This window comes from Aedes albopictus, chromosome 1, assembly GCF_035046485.1.
Source record: "Aedes albopictus strain Foshan chromosome 1, AalbF5, whole genome shotgun sequence".
In the NCBI taxonomy this organism is placed as follows: domain Eukaryota; kingdom Metazoa; phylum Arthropoda; class Insecta; order Diptera; family Culicidae; genus Aedes; species Aedes albopictus.
In genome coordinates, this window is record NC_085136.1 from 33,167,686 (window position 1) to 33,181,560 (window position 13,875).

Consider the following 13,875-nt stretch of genomic DNA (forward strand, 5'->3'; position numbering starts at 1 on the left):
AATATCCATGTGGATGTGGTTTGAGCGGCAAAACATGTGCAATTAATAGCCACCATTTCAGGCAAATTGGCACATGAAGGGTATGTGCTGCAAATGGTATGAGTCACAGGTGTATGGTATTTCCTCAAATGTATGAGTCTCACTAATGAGAAGTATTTGTTTTCCTCCATTACAAATAACTATGTACCAGACATATGGAAGGAATGTAGACTTTTATGATTTATGACTTTCGGCAGACTGCAGTGGGCTGGACACATGAAACGAACGCCAAACAAATTTAAACTCGTTGTAAAGACTTTTGCATTCGTTTCTCTCTAAATGGTTACAAATTTATTATTAGAAAGGGGACTTTTTCTAGCGGAGTTTAGGTTCATCAGGTTTGCGTAATACCATAATTATATGAGAAAAGTGGTAAACTACTAAAATCGAATTTATTTTAATTTTCCCCGATGAAAGATTTTTTAACCTCCAGAATCTTAATATATACTGCTAAGGCTAACTTATAACGGAAACATATTTTAGGTTCATGAAAGTGCGATAATAATCCTATTTCAACACACCGTGATGTGTGTGTGTATGTGTACAAAAAAAAGTCACCTCTCTTTTAGATAGTAAATATAAACCGATTTTGACGATCGACGGCTCATTCGACGCGGAATCTGGTCCCATAGTTTCATATTGAAAATGGTTCGGATCGGTCCAGCCGTTCCGGAGTTATGGTCATTTAGGTGTTCCGGAACCGGTACCCCTGGAAGGGGCCAGACATGAAAATGCACCAAACCCATGCATGCGACCCATCAAACCACGGCATTCACGATTATCTGATGAACGGTAAACAGGAAAATAGTCTCAGACCATATCTGAACCGGTAGTGTTCCGGAACCGGTTCTGGGTGTCCCGCCGGAAGTGGCCAAATATCAAATAACTCATGCATGCGACACATCAAACAGTGTCTTTTTCGATAATCCGATGAACGGTTAGCAGGAAACCAGTATCAGAACACATCTGAACCGGTAGTTGTCCGGAACCAGTTCCGGGGGTCTCGACGGATGTGGCCAAATATAAAAGAGTATCAAACCCATGCATGCGATACAACAAATAACGGCTTTTCTGATAACCTGATGACTGGTTATAAAAGAAATAGGTTAGGACCACATTAGGGACAGCAGGTAGTGCCTTAACCAATTCTGGGTGTCCCCCCGAAAGCGGCTGAATATAAAACTGAACTGTACTTATGTATGCGATACAGCAAGGCTAGGTTTTTTTGATAACCTTATGAACGTTAGCAAGCAAACAGGTTCCGACCGGTGAAAAAAATGTGTTACGCATATGGTCAAATCTCAACCGTTACGTAATAATTAAACATTACATGTTTTTGACTTTGCTGGCTATAACTGAGAATGGTCAAACTTATCGCATTTGAAAGATTATTAAATTTGCTACCAAAAAGATCTTTGAATCTAGTTAGATAACTGAAGCGAAAAAGCTCGAAAGTAGTGTTTTGCCTTTCTCGCACACTTAGTGTACTAAAAAACTATATGTACGATTTTTCGAAAAAAAAAGGCTCGGTGGATCAAGTCGCATATACCAATCTACTCAGTTCAACGAATTTAGATTATGTATGTATGTGTGTATGCATGTATGTATGTATGTATGTATGTATTAGAGTGGGTCAACGTTGTATGGAGAAACTTTAAATTGGATCGAATCAACCCGGAACAAAGCTTTTTCAATCTATATTAGCGTCCAAAACAACTGTGCAAAATTTGGGAGCGATTGGTTGCGTCCCCGTATTCCGCATTGCGATTGAAATTTGTATGGAAATTAGTATGGAAAAACGTACTTTTTTGCATTTTACTCATAAATTGTATTCTTTTGTCTAATACCATGTAACTGATGACGTTAAAGTATAGCCTAGGATATACCGAAAAACTTTGCCGAAGACCGCAAAGTGATCCAACGCTTGTGAAAAAAGTTATTCGCCTGGTAACTTAGGCCAAAAATTGAGATTTTATTATTGATGTTATTCCTTTACATGTTAAATGATAAGCACCACTAGGCAATCTGTACGTTATAACTTTTTTCACAAGTGTCGGATCACTTTGCGGTCTTCGGCAAAATTTCTCGGCATATCCTAGGCTGTACTTTAACATCAATGGTTAGATCGTTTTAGACGAAAAATTTCAATTTATGAGAAAAATGCAAAAAAGCACGTTTTCCCATACTAAATTCCATACAAATTTCAATCTCAAAGCGGAATACGGGGAAGCAACCAATCGCTCCCAAATTTTGCACAGTTGCTTTGGACGCTAAAATGAATCGAAAAAGCTTTGTTCCAAAAAATCGACTTTATTGACCCAGTCTAGTATGTATGTATGTATGTATGTATGTATGTATGTATGTATGTATGTGCGCAAAATAAGTTCACTCACTTTTAAAGCACTTCCTATTGGCCGATTTTTCGGATTATAGCTTGAATCGAACCGGAATTGTTTGCTATCCAAAATGGTCCAGATCGGCCATGGCGTTCCGGAGATATGGTAATTTCAGTGATCCGGACCAGCACCGGTAGAACTGGCCGTATATAAAACTGAACTAGCCCATCATGTGATAAATCAAACTGCTCCAATTTTTGTAACCCTTAGCATGGTTGACGAGTTTTGTGCGGAAATCAACACTGGAGACCAGAAGTTCCACGATGTCGGCCCAAAATTCAAGATGGCAGCCAAATCTTCAAGGTGGCGGCTCAAAATTCAAGATGGCGGCTGTTTATTAGAGGTTTAGGCTCTTAAAGCATGCTATATGGGAATATTCAATATGGAGAAGATGTCTGGACTCCTAAAATGGCGACTAGAATATCCAAGATGGCGGTCTGAAATCCAAGATGGTGGCTTCAAATTCAAGAGAAGTTTAAGGCTCCAAAACCATGAAAGAAGTCCGGAGTCAAAAATGTCGACCAGAATGTACAATATGGTGATCTGAAATCCAAGATGGCGGCTTCAGTTTAAGGCTCAAATAACCATCATTCAGTCATCAGCAATCATCAATTTTTCGAAAGCAGTTTTCTTCCTCTAAGTCACAAAACCGTCATTCAAAATTATTTCACTGTTATCCAGATGGTGGCCAGAATGCAGTGATAAATTTTTATAACCATTGGTTGAGATTTCAGCGAGAAAACTGCTTTTGAGTTTTTGCTAAATGATGATGGTTTGTTTCCTCTTAAGATGGCGGCTTCAGTTTAAGATGGCGGCTATTTGATGGAAATTTAGGCTCTAACGGCTGTTTAATGAAGTTTTCGGCTCTAAAACCATGCAATATTGGTATATTTGGTATGGGGAAGACTTCCAGAGTCCAAAATGGCGATCAGGATATCCAAAATGGCGATCTAAAATTTAAGATGGCGGCTCCGAATTCAACATCGCGGCTGTTTAATGGAGTTTTAGGGCCTGAAACAATGCATTATTGGTATATTTGGTATGGGGATGATGTCTGGATTCCAAAAATGGCGACCAAAACATCCAAGATGGTAATCTTTAATCCTAAATGGCGGCTTCAAATTCAAGATAGCGTCTTTTTCTTACGAGTTTGGGGCTCAAACATTAAAAGCCAGATAAACGATATGATTTCTGGTATCATGAAATGGATTTCTGTTAATTGTATGAAAGTGCGATATACATAAACATTTCGCTTGAGTTTTATTGAAATGGGGTTTCGAAGGCACGAGAAAGGCGCCATCACCGCTAGGTGGATTAATTAAGGTTTTTAGTTTTTGTTTCCTAATCATTTGAAATTATTTTTAAAATATTGTTCAAACATGGGCGTATTAAAGAGTACATATTTCTTTATGGTTTTCATGTGTTTAAAAGTTTTAATCTTAGTTCATTTTGCTCGGAAAATTAGAGGAAAACTTGATTTTATTTAGAAATTGTTAACAATTACAAGGTATCCCATATACGTAACCAATGAATATTTTGTCAAAAATTTTAGAGATCCTGTATGACAATGACCTCCTTATTGTATCCTAATCCAAAAAAGTTTGGTTCATTAGGATTATTTCATTAATAATCATCAAATACCGCAAAAAATGGAATTCATCAATCAAAAAATGGAATTCTTCATTTCTAAATAGGGTATTGGTTCCCTTATTAAGCATGTGGCTCCCATTTTCATCCCACGAAAAACAAATGATTGAAGCGCTGTTTGTTTTGTTTCTTATTTTTGTATTTTTTGTTAGAAGTGAGCACCCATGAAAACAAAAAGAACGGAGTCAATCGGTGCCGTAATCGCTTGTTTTCGAATAGGATGAAAATGGGAGCATGAGATTACTGATGGCACACATACCCTACTCACTTCTGACACATCATTGCTCACTTCTCGTGTATGGAAGAAAAAATAGGAAAAAATGCAACAAACTACTTCCTTGACTTGAAAACACTTAAGCGATCTAACAAGAACAGAGATGGAAAGGTTTTTTCCAGCAAACATGCTAACTATGACGACTGACGCTATTTTAAAATCCACGACATAGAAATACTAATCTTAAAAAAGACAAAAATTTTCGTAGTTGTTTCTGCATTTGTGGGCATCGTACACGTTGCAAGTCAAGAACCTTAACTGAGTTAAAGGTTTCTCACTTCTCACATTTCACTCTTCAATGCTTCACAATCTCCGCTCTTCAGTTTTAATTTCTGATTCATCAATATTGAGTACTCCTTTCCGACTCTTCATTGCTAACTTCTCGCAAATCACTTCTCATTCCTCGCTGATGCACATCCTGAGTGTAGAATTAGCATTTAAGTTAAAATACACATTAATAAAAACAAAAAAAAAACTGATGCACACCTCTCTCTTTTCCCAAATAAGAATCAATCCTCACTAATCACTTTTCACCTCTAACTAACTCTAACTCATTTCTAACTTCTTACTTCTCACTCACTTTATATTTCTCACTTTTAACTTTTCTCACACTTCATTACTTAGTCTGCGTTTCTTATTTCTCAGTTTTCACTGTTTCACTGCCCATTCCTTACTACAGTTCACTTCTCAATTTTCACTACTCACTCCTGATTTTTCTATTCTCACTCCTTACTTCTCGCTTGCTGATGCATACTCACCACTATTCACTCGTCACTGCTTCACACTCCTTACCACTCATTCTTGATTCCCATTTTTCTTCCCTTACTCCTCGCTTCAATGCTTAGTCTTCACTTCATGCCCTTCACTGCTCAATGCTCAGTAACCACTGCGCTTTTCTTCTACTCACTTTTGTTTTTTCACGGCCCACTGCATCACAATTGTCGTTATTTCAAATTCATCACATCTTATTGTTATTCTTTATTATAAATAGGGGAACTTACGTATTTTCGGCAGTTTTGTTCTTTTCGTCATGGGGGGTTTTTTGAAACCTGTTGGTCTCAGAGTTGGCCTCAAATCCTTCCCAACCAAGCTGAGTTATATGTCCAAATTTCAGGCAATTCGGCCCACAAAAACCCCCCAAGACGAAGAGAGCAAATCTGCCGGTAATACCCTTCGTCACCCTATTTATTTTTTATTCAAATTTTAGAAAAAGGGGAAAAGCCCTCTTAAATGATTTTCTTTTGTAATCGATTTCAAAAGGGCTCAAAACATCTTTTTGTTTTCCAATATCATATTTTAATACCCTATTACCCCGCTTATTCGGCAACGATTGTAAGCTTTCAATTCGACAAACTGGTCACACTACATTTTGCACCTTGATCATTGAAATTTGGCAACTCTATCTTTGTTTTTGTTTTGATTTCATGATTTATGAAACAATTTCAACAAATGTTGTGGTAGAGTAACTGAAAAGCTCGTTACTTCTACGATAGACGAGTGCACCGATGAACAAAATTCATCGCGGTTCGAGAATTTTGACACTAGAGCGGGGTCGCTTCCAATCAGAAGTGAACAATTTCCAATCAGAATTGAACAATTCTGATTGGGAACGGCCCCGCTCTAGTGTCAAAATTCTCGGACCGCGATGAATTCAGTTCATCGGTGCACTCGTCTATAGACGAGTGCACCGATGAACATTGAGTTCACTGAGCCTGAATTTTTTTTGACAGCACAGTGGGGTCGACTCTCAACAACTTCTACTCAGAGATGCATCACCAAAATGCGCTGATATTTTTTTTTCTTTGATTTCTTACATGAATTTCCATTTAAAGTGATGCATATTAGGGTGCCAATGAAAATCGACTTTTCGAATTTCGAAAACGGGTACCGCTCAAAAGTTTCGTCTTCCCAAAGAAAGTCACCATGCAAAATTTCAGCTCAATCGGACTTCGTTAAGGGGTGGCCCAAAGCGGTCAAAGTTTGGCTGTTTTGAAACACGAAAAAAGTCCCAAGGTAGGGATACATGAAAATTTCAAAATCGAAATTTTTTTTTTGATGCCAAATGTCTTAAAAGTGCATGAAACGTCGAGATCTGGTGTTATCTCGAAAAATTTTTTTTTGAAAAAAATTGACTTTTTAGGACTTAGAAAATTTTTGAGTTGGGTAGTGAAATGAATTTGAAATGGACGATTTGAATTTAATTGCTGAGATATTCATGTCAATAGTACTGAAACCTGTCTTATATCATCGTTGGCAACTGCTAGCATACTATATTATATATTTCGTTAGGGTGGTTCACTTATTTTGAATTAGGGTGGTCCTTTTTGTAGAAAAATAAAAAAAAAGTATTAAAAGTATAAAAAGCAATAGCATTTAAAAAAGTCTTATTATCGTAAGCCATTATCAATATAATATTACATTAGGGTAGCTTATTTATTTTCCACTAGTGGTTCTTTGAGTTGGAAATCAATATTTTTTCGTATAGCTTATAACCATTTCTCACAAAACTTTCCAAAATGCCTATCTAACATCACTCCTATCGTGCTGTTTCATTAATTACGGCATCAATATAGTATTTTCAACTGATTTCTATCCACAAACTGAAAGATTGTGGCACTGACTACCAAAGAGATTTATTTACTAGAGAGGCTCTTATCGTAAGAGAGGCTCTTTTGATAAGTTTTGCGAAACTACCATAGAGAATACCAGAGAAGAGAAGGTCCTCTCCCGAGTCAGAAACTGATTAAAATTTCATGCTGTTGGTCGCGACACCTACCAGTTGAAACCAAACTTTTTACACGGAAAATTTCAACCGTGTTGACACGAAAAAGAGCAAAGTATTTTGGAGGCAGGTATACCAACTCAAAAATTGATTCGCACAAAAGATTGTGTTCAATTAGAATGTATTTCGGGGACACAGTCAACGTTGCTTATTCATTAAAATCGTAAAAAAGGTACGCGATACAAAAATGCGGGGAATATGCGTATGGTGATTAAGAATAATGGGTAAACACCATTATTATGCTTTATAACAGCTTCCAATTGCAAAAACATCGTTGGTACGTCTGCCACATTATTGCCATAGTGGTCGAAACAACAATTGATATGATCTCAATGAAACAAATTATCAAAAAATAAAAGAATGAATCATCAATATGACGTCATTTACTCATTAATTTTCGTTATACCTGAAAGTAATCAACATACTTTGAGCCATGCAGTTGTTTTGACGTTTAGACACGATGGAAACAAAATGAGCAGAAACAAAATAAATCTGGTCGATTTTCGACGTCAAAAATTTATCACTTTTCGTGTGGTCGATTTGTTCTAAGATGCCCTTCTCTTCTCTGAGAATACGAGACTTCTTTAAGGATAAACAGACCGGTGCCCTCGTCTAATTATAATATTAAAGCTTCTTATTTCTGTTTGCACCGTCATTGCAAGTTCAGATGAAACATTTCAGAATTTTGATCGATAACACGTTAATTCAGCTGTTTTTATGAGGAAGAAGAGTTTAGTAAGCCAAAATCGTTTGTCGGACTCCTAAGTTAGGAAACTATTTCAGTTATGCGGTATTTGCAGATAATGGTTGTGGTAAAAGGCACGTAACGAAAGGGAGGGAACAATATTGTGATAATTCAGACTATAGTTTAATTTAAAAACACTTCACTAATATTTCACTTTTGCAAAAGCAAAAATAAAAAAAACTTTCTTTAAAAGGCTATTCATTTCTTATTTTTTATTTTGCAAAAGTGAAGTATTAGTGAAGTGTTTTAAATTAAACTAGAGTCTGAAGTAACAAGTTCTACTAAAAGCTCTAAAGTAATAGTGAAGTGATTGTGATATTTACAAAACTCATGTTGCTAGGTTTTTGGTACATTGCATCGCATATATTTCCTTAAATTACATCTGATTTTTTTGAACTTTTATACATTTTTCGATGTTCTTCAACTAATTGCAAAATAAACTGTTTCTGATTTTCATCCGTTGACAATTTCGAATTATATGTTTTGATTAATGCAATACCTCGTTCTGCATTGTCATTGACTACTTCCAAGCTTTTAATTCGTTTAATGGCACTTTCATATTCTTTGTTGCTGTTCCATTGCGTAATATCAGCTTCCAACAAAGATTCCGGAATCTCTAGAGCACATAACAATTCTTTAGTGTGCTGACTGCCTTGTACAAATGAATGCAGCTCTAGTGTTGAAACATCGTTTGTTTCGACTATGGATTTAGCAGACACATTTTTTTGGTTATCTGAAAATAAAAATATTGTTAGAAAGATATATTCTGTGTAATAAATTGAACAACATATTTACCTGATGTGTGCAAAGCTTGAATATATTTTTTTTTATCTGCGATATCCAACGTTTCATCAAATAAACACAATCCAATGAGATTGCTATCCAAATACTGCAGATGTTTCAAGAACCCTTTATATACTGCTTTGGCAACTTCTTCGTCAACCGTCTCGTAGATTTTAAGCGATTTTATTAAATTAAGGTCATTTTTCGCAGCCACTGCAGCACACGAAGACTGAAACCAATTTGTTAAATATATTTTTACAATGAATACATTAAATCGTGCTAACTTTTCTTGAGTTGCCTTAGGTAACGTAAAAGTGTGTCGGTAAAGGAACATTTTAAGTGAATAAATAATTTTTGCCATCCATCTTGCATTATGAAAAGCACCAGGAGCTCTAATTTTAAAATGTTCTTTAACTTTTCCACCCAAAAATATTAGCGTAAGCTGAATAACTTCGCGATAGTCTTCGCGGTGATGTTGTTCTTTTAGTTGTCGCTCAAAAAAATCCAACAGAATCACCCTCTCGTTGTCGGTTATTGATGATTTAACGAAAACATCATTTACACCCGAATGGTATGAGCTCTTTTCTAATCGGTGCCAATCCATCTGAAACCGCTTAAAAATCTCAACATTTGGAGATTGTGCACTTTCAAATTGTAGTACCTTGAATGCCTTGCCAACTAACAGCTCGTGTATGTGATGTCTACAGGGAAGTCCAATCAGCTGTCTTTTAAAAAAATTGTTAAGATGTTGACACGCTCCTTTCTTTCGACCAGTGTTTGACGCGGTGGTATCAAATGATGTAAACATAACCCTAAAACACGGAATAACGGTATAATTAAAAAATCGTCAATAATAATATTGAAGCTAATAGAAATTACCTGTCTTCAAGATCCCAATCGACAACTGCATTATACACCGCTTCTGCTTGTTCTATTCCTGTTGAATTTTTGATGGGAGGAACAGCTAACAGCTTACGGATGCCTTCACCAGATACAACTACAGCCAGTCGTTCAGTTTTGGGGGTGGCTTTAGACGACAAAATACTAGGAAGCAGCTTTGAATCCCAGTGAACTGTTAAGCTAACATGTGGCTTAAATGTTGCTTTCAGTTCGTTCTGCTTTTGTACTCCAATTTCTTTTCTGGAATTTCTAATCGACTCTTTGTTCAACACTAATGTTGAAACGTCGTGTCCCAATGATTTCGCTATGGATGATATTAAAAATACCGCATTTCGATCACTCACTTTGCAGCGGTCCAAAGCAGCAGCTACATCGACAGTAATAACATTTTTTAACTGTGATTTTGATGTGGAAGACGATTTGGAGGGGCCTAGAATAAAATATAAGAATCAATCATTTGGAAATCACGAAATACATTTTAAAACATTTTTTAAATGAATTCAATTGACACTTACCCGGTATCTGTAAATCTTCGCCGATAGTACTGATCGAAGGAACAGACTCACTCTGGGTTTGAGATGAGGACTCGAAATCACTAGCTGTTAAAATTTTACTTTCCTGCTCACTTTTTGGTGCATTAGTCTCTGTTGCTGTTTCTTCCTCATCAAAATCACTACACGAGATAGTTTCTTTTGGACCAGACTCACTTGGACGAGTTAGTTCACGTTGTTCTTGCAAATACCGAAATGCGTCTTTTTCCTTTTTGTTCTTTGGTTTATACCTCGTCCCGATGTCGAAAAGGTTCTGAAATGAATCAGAGAAATCCTTTCTTTTTTCAGCTTCTTTCGCCGACATTCTTAGCTTGCGCTTCTGTAAGCTTCTCCAAATTTCATAGTACCGCAAGATTTTATGTTGCACTGTTCTGCCTTCGAGCAAATGGTTCAAATGTTTTTTGTTCCATGATGCCTTCAAAGCTTGTGTTGTTAATTGTGCACTTGATTTAGCCGTTTGCTTCTCTGCCCGCAGATGAAACATGAATTTCCGTAAAACTTCATTGTATGTAGGCAAATTCGATGATTCTGGGAACAAAGGTATGTAATTTCCAACTAGCCAAATATCCTCCATTTTGAACACACAAAAAAACTGCTGCTCGCTGGGACACTTCTTCAACAGGACGAGATAGTATTCACTTTAAATTTGACGTTCTCACTCGAAATATAAAAATACAGAATGAATGAAACTAAAAATAACGATTCCTTATATACTTAAAGTGTGACAATTTCACTGTGCAGTCTACCTATAGGTAGTAGCATTCGAAGGACTGCGATATCTACCAACTAGTAGTAACGTTCTAGTTTGTACCTACAGGCCTACGTACCCAATAGATTAACACTGGTATAAATACTTAGAAATATTTTGTTTAGGTAGATAGAAACAGCATTCGAAGCCGGCATTGTCACTACCGAAGCGCATATATTGTGGATTTACCCGCTACTTGTATTCCATCGGTCACTACAGTACCGCCTCCAAAGTAGCTGTTTTATAAAAAGAGGGACTTAAAAATGAGCTTTAACATTTTTATTAATTGTGCGATTCCTCGTTGCCACCGGCATTTTTTGATAATTTAGTTGACTTTAATATGAAAACGGCTACTTAAGTGACCGGTGGAATCCAAGTAGCCGGTAAATCCACAAGACTACAGCATGCGGAAGGCAACGTACTGTTGTTTTGTTCCCCAGTAACGTGCTTGTGTTTCTCGGAAATGAAGCAGCCTAATCTTTTTAGAAAAGATAAACAAACAACTTTTATTGTACTTCATCGTCACCGATTGTCATAATTTTGTAAAAATTGGTTTATGCCTTATTTTGTCCGTATTTTAATCACGGCACCTTTGTTAACAATTCAAAAGAAAACCACTATAAAAATATTTTAACAAATTGTTGCAAATAAAAAATAGTGATTTCAAACAATACAAGAACTAAGACTTATTTTGGAAATATTTTTTTTTCTTCATTTCCATCTCGAAGAATCACCCTAATGGAACATAAATAAACCACTCTAATGAAATATTGAAATTATAATGACTTACGAAAATATAAGAGATATTTTAATTCTATTATCTTATTTTTTATTTTTCTACAAAAAGGACCACCCTAATTCAAAATAAGTGAACCACCCTAACGAAATATATAATATAGTATGCTAGCAGTTGCCAACGATGATATAAGACAGGTTTCAGTACTATTGCCATGAATATCTCAGCAATTAAATTCAAATCGTCCATTTCAAATTCATTTCACTACCCAACTCAAAAATTTTCTAAGTCCTAAAAAGTCAATTTTTTTCAAAAAAATTTTTTTCGAGATAACACCAGATCTCGACGTTTCATGCACTTTTAAGACATTTGGCATCAAAAAAAAAATTTCGATTTTGAAATTTTCATGTATCCCTACCTTGGGACTTTTTTCGTGTTTCAAAACAGCCAAACTTTGACCGCTTTGGGCCACCCCTTAACGAAGTCCGATTGAGCTGAAATTTTGCATGGTGACTTTCTTTGGGAAGACGAAACTTTTGAGCGCTACCCGTTTTCGAAATTCGATGGTAAAATTTTTCCCATACATTCCATTGGCACCCTAATGCATATGCATATAGTTAATGCACTAGACCATATTTTTGCAACTTCATCGCGAAAACTAGATGCAATAAAGTAAACAAAATTTCAGCTGGATAGAAGTTGTTGAGAGTCGACCCCGCTGTGGTGTCAAAATTCGCGGCCCGAGTGAACTTTCAGGGCGGTGCACTCGTCTATTGTTGCCTTCCTTAGTTCATTCCGGTTGGTCTCCAGGTGGTTTGGGTGTCGAATAGCACCAAATCGGAACTTTCGGAAATAGCGACTGCAAGAGGAGCTACAGCGGGTGTGAGTATAAGCGCAATATTAAACCGTTTTGCGTTTACAGTGTACATCGCTGTGACATTTGAACACGTTTTTATTCGATGTATGTCGAATAAGTGAGATACGAATTAAAAAGCGTTGTAGTACTCGCTTTTTTGACGTTTACATCCACGAAAAAAAAAAACAAAAAGTTTGTTTGAAATAACCCTAAGTGAAAGCCTTAAAATTGATATACATATGTATTTGTTACGTTCCAATTAAGAGTGTTCGATACATAGTCGGAAACAATATTGCCTACAACTTTGGTGAAAAACTGGTTCATCGAATTGAAATGTTTTATTTTAGATGCTAGTCTAGAAGAGGACCAACCCAATGATGCAGTTTGGAAAAAGATTGCAAACAACATCAAGAAAAGCTTCATCAAAAATAAGCAGAACACAGATAGACATTTTTTCCTACTAAATCGTCTATTCGGACCATTATTGTAATTGTCCCATGTTGAGCTTTCTAGCATAAGCTGTCCTATTCGGAGTTTCACGAATGCTTTCTCAGACTACCCGGAATGTAGAGATTGCCTGCATTTTCGAAGATTTCATGAAACTCATGAAGGGCTTTTAGATGACTTTTCAGTGTTTAAGTCGAGTACGATTGTTTTCTACTTACCCGACATTACGGCCGATGGGTTTTGGCTTTTCTCAAGGGACGTAGTGTCTATTTTAACCGTAATGTGTCCGACAAACTTTTTGCTTTTTTCTACACCGTGCTTTTTAAATGGGCGCTGGGAGCCCGGGTACCCTGTCGGCCACATAAGGGTTAAATATTTATGTTTGGCATACCATTTGTTTATCCATAGTTTTAGTATGATTTATTTTAAGAATTTTTGATTAGATTTGATCTCAAAGCAACTGGCAACGATCGTTCCTGGTAGGATTATCAAGACTATCCATCCATTTATAGTAAATAAAGCAGTGCCATGTTATCAATTGGCTTCCAACGGCAACCCACCAGAGCACTAGAATACAGTCCAATACGACCTGGTCAAGGATCAATAGTAAAAGTTCCATCATCTTTCCTAGGAAAAACCATCCCCTGACTATTTCCCTTTAGGTAACCCGGTGTGGCTCTTATCGTGTTAAAAAAGCAAGTCAATTGTTATAAAATCGACTGAGTTATAGTGTAAAGTGCCCCTAAAGTCCCTCAGCCAAAATAGTCTCAGATGCCCAGATCCAAATCATTAAATACTTGTTAGGATTTCTGAAGCAGATTTTTGTAATAGGAGAGGAAGGCGTTCCTTTGCATTTGCTGTAATGTTTCCCATATTGGTATTTTTCGTCATTTTGAAATCCATAATCATTAGAAACACACAAATCTCATCATACAAAGCCCTGGAATTATCATAGTTGTGTAAGTACACGT